General features: G+C 48.5%; 1 pseudogene; it reads left to right on the top strand.

The window, feature by feature from the left end:
- Positions 1 to 416: 416 nt before the first annotated feature.
- Positions 417 to 7,824, top strand: part of LOC118964722 (aquaporin-4-like) — a 61,931-nt pseudogene continuing 54,523 nt past the window's right edge.

Here is a 7,824-nt window from a genome sequence, read left to right as displayed (position 1 = left end):
AGTGAAGCTGGATGTCTCCCTCCCTCCCTCCCTCCCTCCCTCCCTCCCTCCTTCTCTTTCCTCTCCCTCCCTCCCTCCCTCCCTCATCCTCTTTCCCCTCCCTCCCTCCCCCCCTCCCTCCCTCCCTCCCTCCCTCCCTCCCTCATCCTCTTTCCTCTCCCTCCCTCCCTCCCTCATCCTCTTTCCTCTCCCTCCCTCCCTCCCTCCCTCCCTCCCTCCCTCCCTCCCTCATCCTCTTTCCTCTCCCTCCCTCCCTCCCTCCCTCATCCTCTTTCCTCTCTCTCCCTTATTCTCTCTCCTCTCTCTCTCTCCTTATTAGGACGTATTGGTCCTGGTGTCTGTGTCCTTGCTGTACCAACCAGTGCCAACCTATCTCCTCTCCCTCCTGGCCTGCATGTTGTCATAGAGACAGGGTCATGGCCGCCTTCAAGGGGATCTTGACGCAGGAGTTCTGGCGTTGCATGGGGGCAGAGTTCCTAGCCATGATAATCTTTGTCCCACCCTGACCTAGTCCTCCTGACCTAGCACCCACCCTGACCTAGTCCTCATCTCCCTCTGCTTCGGAATCAGCATTGCCACCCTGGTCAAGTGTTTTGGACACATGAGTGGAGCTCATATTAACCCTGCGGTGACCGCAGCCATGGTGGTGACCCAGGGACTCAGCTTGGCCAAGGCAGTGTTTTACCTCCTGGCACAGTGTCTGGGAGCATTGGTGGGTGCAGCTGTGCTCTACGGGGTTACTCCAGATGTTCTCAGGGTCGAGGTGGGCGTCACATCAGTAAGAGGGAAGGGAGACAGAGTCTGAACTTTAACCTTGATTAGTTGTCATGTTAGCTGTCATCATCACTGAAGAGGAACTCACAGTTGAAGTTGTTATGGGTAGTCATTGTCCGAGTCTAAAATGGCACACTATTCCCTACATAGTGCACTACTTTTAATCAGAGCCCTATGGGCCCTGGTCAAAAGTTGGCCCGGGATAAAACCAGTATCACGATACATGTTAGTATCGTGGCAAGGAAACAAAACAAAAGCACAAAGCAGATTTCATTTCTTTAGGAAAACAGCCCTAATGTTGGAAACAAACATCATTATGTTGTCATCCAGAGTCATAAGTATTTATTTTCCCAGCTATAGCATACTATATTTTACATACAGCAGGTTTTTAAAGGACCAAAGAGTTTTTTCATTTAGTCAAAAGTAGTGTACTACATAGGGAAAGGGGTGGCATTTGGGATTTAGCCCTTGTCCTCAAGTCTACTGTCTGGTTTGCTAACCAAGGTCATGTGACTCTCCCCAAGTGAACACGAGTATCTCTGTGGGCCATCACCTTCGAACTCATCTTCACCATGTTAGCCACCTGTGACCCCAAATGCAGAGACCTGAAGGGCTCAGCTGCCCTGGCAATCGGCTTCTCTGTCTGCATCGGACACCTGTTCGATGTGAGTAGTACCTCAGATAGCCAACAGAGTTTGCCACTCTTCATCAGTCAACAAACCCCAACCCTAGCACTAACTACAGCCCCTAAACCTGACCCTAGCACTAACTCTAGCCCCTAAACCTAACCCTAGAACTAACTCTAGCCCCTAAACCTAACCCTAGCACTAACTCTAGCCCCTAAACCTAACCCTACCACTAACTCTAGCCCCTAAACCTAACCCTAGCACTAACTCTAGCCCCTAAACCTAACCCTAACCCTAAACCTAACCCTAGCACTAACTCTAGCCCCTAAACCTAAACCTAGCCCCTAAACCTAACCCTACCACTAACTCTAGCCCCTAAACCTAACTCTAGCCCTTAAACCTAACCCTACCACTAACTCTAGCCCCTAAACCTAACCCTAGCACTAACTCTAGCCCCTAAACCTAACCCTAACCCTAACCCTAGCACTAACTCTAGCCCCTAAACCTAACCCTAGCACTAACTCTAGCCACTAAACCTAACCCTAGCACTAACTCTAGCCCCTAAACCTAACCCTAGCACTAACTCTAGCCCCTAAACCTAACGCTAGCACTAACTCTAGCCCCTAAACCTAACCCTAGCACTGACTCTAGCCCCTAAACCTAACCCTAGCACTAACTCTAGCCACTAAACCTAACCCTACCACTAACTCTAGCCCCTAAACCTAACCCTGGCACTAACTCTAGCCCCTAAACCTAACCCTAACCCTAAACCTAACCCTAGCACTAACTCTAGCCCCTAAACCTAACCCTAGCCCCTAAACCTAACCCTAGCACTAACTCTAGCCCCTAAACCTAACCCTAGCCCCTAAACCTAACCCTACCACTAACTCTAGCCCCTAAACCTAACCCTAACCCTAAACCTAACCCTAGCACTAACTCTAGCCCCTAAACCTAACCCTAGCCCCTAAACCTAACCTTAGCACTAACTCTAGCCCCTAAACCTAACCCTAGCCCATAAACCTAACCCTAGCACTAACTCTAGCCCCTAAACCTAACCCTAGCACTAACTATAGCCCCTAAACCTAACCCTAGCACTGACTCTAGCCACTAACCCTAACCCTAAACCTGACCCTAGCACTAACTCTAGCCCCTAAACCTAACCCTAGCACTAACTCTAGCCCCTAAACCTAACCCTAGCACTAACTCTAGCCCCTAAACCTAACCCTAGCACTAACTCTAGCCACTAAACCTAACCCTACCACTAACTCTAGCCCCTAAACCTAACCCTGGCACTAACTCTAGCCCCTAAACCTAACCCTAACCCTAAACCTAACCCTAGCACTAACTCTAGCCCCTAAACCTAACCCTAGCCCCTAAACCTAACCCTAGCACTAACTCTAGCCCCTAAACCTAACCCTAGCCCCTAAACCTAACCCTACCACTAACTCTAGCCCCTAAACCTAACCCTAACCCTAAACCTAACCCTAGCACTAACTCTAGCCCCTAAACCTAACCCTAACCCTAAACCTAACCCTAGCACTAACTCTAGCCCCTAAACCTAACCCTAGCCCCTAAACCTAACCTTAGCACTAACTCTAGCCCCTAAACCTAACCCTAGCCCATAAACCTAACCCTAGCACTAACTCTAGCCCCTAAACCTAACCCTAGCACTAACTATAGCCCCTAAACCTAACCCTAGCACTGACTCTAGCCACTAACCCTAACCCTAAACCTGACCCTAGCACTAACTCTAGCCCCTAAACCTAACCCTAGCACTAACTCTAGCCCCTAAACCTAACCCTAGCACTAACTCTAGCCCCTAAACCTAACCCTAGCACTAACTCTAGCCACTAAACCTAACCCTACCACTAACTCTAGCCCCTAAACCTAACCCTGGCACTAACTCTAGCCCCTAAACCTAACCCTAACCCTAAACCTAACCCTAGCACTAACTCTAGCCCCTAAACCTAACCCTAGCCCCTAAACCTAACCCTAGCACTAACTCTAGCCCCTAAACCTAACCCTAGCCCCTAAACCTAACCCTACCACTAACTCTAGCCCCTAAACCTAACCCTAACCCTAAACCTAACCCTAGCACTAACTCTAGCCCCTAAACCTAACCCTAGCCCCTAAACCTAACCCTACCACTAACTCTAGCCCTTAAACCTAACCCTAACCCTAAACCTAACCCTAGCACTAACTCTAGCCCCTAAACCTAACCCTAGCACTAACTCTAGCCCCTAAACCTAACCCTAGCACTGACTCTAGCCACTAAACCTAACCCTAAACCTGACCCTAGCACTAACTCTAGCCCCTAAACCTAACCCTAGCACTAACTCTAGCCCATAAACCTGACCCTAGCACAAACTCTAGCCCCAAAACCTAACCCTAGTACTAACTCTAGCCCCTAAACCTAACCCTAGCACTAACTCTAGCCACTAAACCTAACCCTAGCACTGACTCTAGCCACTAACCCTAACCCTAGCACTAACTCTAGCCCCTAAACCTAACCCTAGCCCCTAAACCTAACCCTAGCACTAACTCTAGCCCCTAAATCTAACCCTAGCACTAACTCTAGCCCCTAAACCTAACCCTAGCACTAACTCTAGCACCTAAACCTAACCCTAGCACTAACTCTAGCCCCTAAACCTAACCCTAGCACTAACTCTAGCCCCTAAATCTAACCCTAGCACTAACTCTAGCCCCTAAACCTAACCCTAGCACTAATTCTAGCCCCTAAACCTAACCCTAGCACTAACTCTAGCCCCTAAACCTAACCCTAGCACTAACTCTAGCCCCTAAACCTAACACTAGCCCCTAAACCTAACCCTACCACTAACTCTAGCCCCTAAACCTAACCCTAGCACTAACTCTAGCCCCTAAACCTAACCCTAACCGTAAACCTAACCTTAGCACTAACTCTAGCCCCTAAACCTAACCCTAGCCCCTAAACCTAACCCTAGCACTAACTCTAGCCCCTAAACCTAACCCTAGCCCCTAAACCTAACCCTAGCACTAACTCTAGCCCCTAAACCTAACCCTAGCACTAACTCTAGCCCCTAAACCTAACCCTAGCACTGACTCTAGCCACTAAACCTAACCCTAAACCTGACCCTAGCACTAACTCTAGCCCCTAAACCTAACCCTAGCATTAACTCTAGCCCCTAAACCTGACCCTAGCACTAACTCTAGCCCCTAAACCTAACCCTAGTACTAACTCTAGCCCCTAAACCTAACCCGAGCACTAACTCTAGCCCCTAAACCTGACCCTAGCACTAACTCTAGCCACTAAACCTAACCCTAGCACTAACTCTAGCCCTAAACCTAAACCTAGCACTAACCCTAGCCATTAAACCTAACCCTACCACTAACTCTAGCCACTAAACTTAACCCTAGCCCCTAAACCTAACCCTAGCACTAACTCTAGCCCCTAAACCTAACCCTAGCACTAACTCTAGCCCCTAAACCTAACCCTAGCACTAACTCTAGCCCCTAAACCTAACTCTAGCACTAACCCTAGCCATTAAACCTAACCCTACCACTAACTCTAGCCCTAAACCTAACCCTAGCCCCTAAACCTAACCCTAGCACTAACTCTAGCCCCTAAACCTAACCCTAGCACTAACTCTAGCCCCTAAACCTAACCCTAGCACTGACTCTAGCCACTAAACCTAACCCTAAACCTGACCCTAGCACTAACTCTAGCCCATAAACCTGACCCTAGCACAAACTCTAGCCCAAAAACCTAACCCTAGTACTAACTCTAGCCCCTAAACCTAACCCTAGCACTAACTCTAGCCACTAAACCTAACCCTAGCACTGACTCTAGCCACTAACCCTAACCCTAGCACTAACTCTAGCCCCTAAACCTAACCCTAGCCCCTAAACCTAAACTTAGCACTAACTCTAGCCCCTAAATCTAACCCTAGCACTAACTCTAGCCCCTAAACCTAACCCTAGCACTAACTCTAGCACCTAAACCTAACCCTAGCACTAACTCTAGCCCCTAAACCTAACCCTAGCACTAACTCTAGCCACTAAACCTAACCTTAGCACTAACTCTAGCCCCTAAACCTAACCCTAGCACTAACTCTAGCCCCTAAACCTAACCCTAGCACTAACTCTAGCCCCTAAACCTAACCCTAGCACTAACTCTAGCCCCTAAACCTAACCCTAGTACTAACTCTAGCCCCTAAACCTAACCCGAGCACTAACTCTAGCCCCTAAACCTGACCCTAGCACTAACTCTAGCCACTAAACCTAACCCTAGCACTAACTCTAGCCCTAAACCTAAACCTAGCACTAACCCTAGCCATTAAACCTAACCCTACCACTAACTCTAGCCACTAAACCTAACCCTAGCCCCTAAACCTAACCCTAGCACTAACTCTAGCCCCTAAACCTAACCCTAGCACTAACTCTAGCCCCTAAACCTAACCCTAGCACTAACTCTAGCCCCTAAACCTAACTCTAGCACTAACCCTAGCCATTAAACCTAACCCTACCACTAACTCTAGCCCTAAACCTAACCCTAGCCCCTAAACCTAACCCTAGCACTAACTCTAGCCCGTAAAACTAACCCTACCACTAACTCTAGCCCCTAAACCTAACCCTAGCCCCTAAACCTAACCCTAGCACTAACTCTAGCCCCTAAACCTAACCCTAGCACTAACTCTAGCCCCTAAACCTAACCCTAGCACTGACTCTAGCCACTAAACCTAACCCTAAACCTGACCCTAGCACTAACTCTAGCCCATAAACCTGACCCTAGCACAAACTCTAGCCCAAAAACCTAACCCTAGTACTAACTCTAGCCCCTAAACCTAACCCTAGCACTAACTCTAGCCACTAAACCTAACCCTAGCACTGACTCTAGCCACTAACCCTAACCCTAGCACTAACTCTAGCCCCTAAACCTAACCCTAGCCCCTAAACCTAAACTTAGCACTAACTCTAGCCCCTAAATCTAACCCTAGCACTAACTCTAGCCCCTAAACCTAACCCTAGCACTAACTCTAGCACCTAAACCTAACCCTAGCACTAACTCTAGCCCCTAAACCTAACCCTAGCACTAACTCTACCCACTAAACCTAACCTTAGCACTAACTCTAGCCCCTAAACCTAACCCTAGCACTAACTCTAGCCCCTAAACCTAACCCTAGCACTAACTCTAGCCCCTAAACCTAACCCTAGCACTAACTCTAGCCCCTAAACCTAACCCTAGCCCCTAAACCTAACCCTAGCACTAACTCTAGCCCCTAAACCTAACACTAGCCCCTAAACCTAACCCTACCACTAACTCTAGCCCCTAAACCTAACCCTAGCACTAACTCTAGCCCCTAAACCTAACCCTAACCGTAAACCTAACCTTAGCACTAACTCTAGCCCCTAAACCTAACCCTAGCCCCTAAACCTAACCCTAGCACTAACTCTAGCCCCTAAACCTAACCCTAGCCCCTAAACCTAACCCTAGCACTAACTCTAGCCCCTAAACCTAACCCTAGCACTAACTCTAGCACCTAAACCTAACCCTAGCACTGACTCTAGCCACTAAACCTAACCCTAAACCTGACCCTAGCACTAACTCTAGCCCCTAAACCTAACCCTAGCATTAACTCTAGCCCCTAAACCTGACCCTAGCACTAACTCTAGCCCCTAAACCTAACCCTAGTACTAACTCTAGCCCCTAAACCTAACCCGAGCACTAACTCTAGCCCCTAAACCTGACCCTAGCACTAACTCTAGCCACTAAACCTAACCCTAGCACTAACTCTAGCCCCTAAACCTAAACCTAGCACTAACCCTAGCCATTAAACCTAACCCTACCACTAACTCTAGCCCCTAAACCTAACCCTAGCCCCTAAACCTAACCCTAGCACTAACTCTAGCCCCTAAACCTAACCCTAGCACTAACTCTAGCCCCGAAACCTAACCCTAGCACTAACTCTAGCCCCTAAACCTAACTCTAGCACTAACCCTAGCCATTAAACCTAACCCTACCACTAACTCTAGCCCCTAAACCTAACCCTAGCCCCTAAACCTAACCCTAGCACTAACTCTAGCCCCTAAACCTAACCCTACCACTAACTCTAGCCCCTAAACCTAACCCGAGCACTAACTCTAGCCACTAAACCTAACCCTAGCACTGACTCTAGCCACTAAACCTAACCCTAGCACTAACTCTAGCCGCTAAACCTAACCCTAGCACTAACTCTAGCCACTAAACCTAACCCTAGCACTAACTCTAGCCCCTAAACCTAACCCTAGCACTAACTCTAGCCCCTAAACCTAACCCTGGCACTAACTCTAGCCACTAAACCTAACCCTAGCAATAACTCTAGCCCCTAAACCTAACCCTAGCATTAACTCTAGCCCCTAAACCTAACCCTAGTACTAACTCTAGCCCCTAAACCTAACCCGAGCA

The sequence above is a fragment of the Oncorhynchus mykiss genome, chromosome 5 (genome assembly GCF_057628025.1).
Source record: "Oncorhynchus mykiss isolate SJ-2025 chromosome 5, ASM5762802v1, whole genome shotgun sequence".
Lineage (NCBI taxonomy): Eukaryota > Metazoa > Chordata > Actinopteri > Salmoniformes > Salmonidae > Oncorhynchus > Oncorhynchus mykiss.
Note: the sequence above shows the minus strand (reverse complement) of the source record. Positions and strands in the feature narration are given on the sequence as shown.